The sequence below is a fragment of the Nycticebus coucang genome, chromosome X, assembly GCF_027406575.1.
Source record: "Nycticebus coucang isolate mNycCou1 chromosome X, mNycCou1.pri, whole genome shotgun sequence".
Taxonomy (NCBI): Eukaryota; Metazoa; Chordata; class Mammalia; order Primates; family Lorisidae; genus Nycticebus; species Nycticebus coucang.
The window spans coordinates 36,633,749-36,636,335 of NC_069804.1; the positions used below are offsets into that span (position 1 = coordinate 36,633,749).

The 2,587-nt window shown below is 37.1% G+C and overlaps 1 pseudogene; it reads right to left on the reverse strand.

Annotated features, from left to right (window-relative positions):
• Positions 1-552: 552 nt before the first annotated feature.
• On the reverse strand, positions 553-651 carry LOC128578706 (uncharacterized; annotated as a pseudogene).
• Between the last annotated feature and the right edge of the window lie 1,936 nt (positions 652-2,587).

Consider the following 2,587-nt stretch of genomic DNA (forward strand, 5'->3'; position numbering starts at 1 on the left):
AAGTTAATAGTTAGAATACCTAAGACTGTACTGATGTGCCTCTACACTGCTTGAAACAGTGTTTTGTTGGAAAAATTTCCAATTGAAATTTGGAAAACTTTGTTCTACCAGTAGTCCAAACAGATAAAACTTTCCCAACTTTGGCAAATCTGAAAAGTACCAGAGAGATTTTGTATTTGTGTCTGTTGGAGGCAAACATAAGATAAGAGAAAGGCCATGGCCAGGAGGTGAAGGTTTGATGAAGTAATCCACAAACCGTAAGAGATATGGGCTTCTACCTCAAGTTTTAAGGGTCATTTGAAAAAGGAGGATATTTCACACATACCACAAGTCTCTAATATATATGGAACCACATTTTCTCACCATCTTCTCCTTCAGCTCGAAGTAGAATAGAGTGGAATGAATGGGATTAGAATAGAATGGAACAAAATAGAGGAAATAAAAGAGAGTAGAATCAAGCTATTTTTGTATCCCTGGTCTTAGAGATCCTTCCAGGAAACACAGTAAAAAGTGGGAAAAATACAGGGAGGGGGGATTCTTTTTTTTTTTTTTTGTAATACGGAACGCTTCATGAATTTGCATGTCATCCTTGTGCAGGGGCCATGCTAATCGTCTCTGTATCATTTCAATTTTAGTATATGTGCTAAGCACGGGGGAGCAGGATTCTTTTTCTATGTTTGCTTTTATTCCTCTGCTGTATCTTCTTGATAAGCTGCCCAACACTTCTGAGTCCTCTTCAAATATGCACTCCTTCTTTGTAAGGTATTCTTGGAATAAACTATACCTTTCAGAAATATTTGTGAACTGAGACTTATCTTGATATGCCTATATAAAAATCAAAAGAAACCAACATATTCATATGTACATATAAACATAAATGAAATATTGTGTGTGTGTTATGCATGTGCATGTTGTGTTTAGAGTAAATGAGTAAATCAGGTGGAGTATTGGTTCAGTACAGGAAATAAATATTTTGGCTTTATTTCTAATCTCTTCTTCCCACACCCAACACATTTTTTCAGACATTTTTAGAGCACCCCATATGAACCTGGCACCATTGAGAAAGGTTCATAGTAATAATTTTATTTGGTATTAATAATAAGTCTTTTGGAATAAGCCTGCTATATTGATTTACACAAAGGAAATAAAGAATCAGAGTGGTGTGTGCCTTATCTAACACACACACACACACACACAAAAAAAAAAAACTAGAAAGTTTCACTGGTTTATAATTAAAAGGAGGTCTCAACATGTGGGTTTTAAATTTATGTGCATTCAGTCTTTCTATCCCCCAAAGTTTTGAATTAACTTATGTAATTTCTTTTTTTTTTTGGCCAGGGCTGGGTTTGAACCTGCAACCTCCGGCATATGGGGCTGGCGCCCTACCCTTTGAGCCACAGGCACTGCCCCAACTTATGTAATTTCTATTATGTGGATTTAAAAAATAGATTTCCTGACCTTACATGATCTCATAAGAGATAATAGTCTGTTCCTGCTGCTTTAACAAAACAACTTACACTCTATAAATTATAAATACAATAGAACCTCCATAGTTCACCACCTCCCTTCATTTACCACTTCCTTAAGTTGACCTATTTTTTACAGGCCAGACATGCACCACATGTATGTATTAGGACAGTAGGCCTAGTTCTTTATGTTGACGACCTTCGTATGTCAACCAGTTTGTTACAGTCCCTTGGGTGATCAATTTACAGAGGTTCTACTATAATAGGCACTTATTTATTACAGTTCTAGTGGCTAGGAAGTTCAAGATAGAGGCTCAACAGAAGATTTTCTGCCTAGCGAAGCTCTCTCTCTGGTCCACATATGGCTCCTCTTGTTGTATCCTCATATAGCACAAGAGGGCAGAAAGGACTGGGCACGGGGTTTCAACCATGGCTCATGGTTGGCTATGAATGCTCATCTGTGGTGGTGGATGTCATAAAATTATGCCCAAAGCTTTTCTTTGCTTACCAATTTTTGTTAGTGTTTGTGTATTTAATGTGTGGCCCAAGTCATCTCTTAGATAAGCATTCCTAGCCAGCTGTGGGCTGCAGTTGGACACCCCCTTCAACCTCTTTTATAAAAGTGCTAATATCATTCATGAGTTAATCACATTCCTTAAGGCCCCATATCTAATACCACCATATTGGATATTTAAGCTTTCCTACATGAAGGTGAGAGGTGCAACTGTTAATTTTGGGTATGAGGGATACTCAGGTAGATAGTAAAGCATTATTTCTTTGACTGAGGGTGTTTCTGGAAAAGACTGGCATTTTAATGAGTGGGCTGTGTAAGGAAGATCTACCTTCACCCTATATGTGTGGTATCATCTAATTGACTGAGGCTGTGTGTTGCTATCCCATTATGCCTTCGATTTGCATTTCCCTGACTATTTATGATGTTGAGCATCTTTATATATGCTATACCTGCTAAGTTGCTATATGTCTTCTTTAGGGAAATGTCTATTCAGTTTCTTTGGTCATTTTTAATCAGGTTATTTGGTTAGGGATGGGGGTTTTTGCTATTAAATTCTAGGAACACCTTATATATTTTGGGTTAACACTTTACAAGATATATAGTTTTG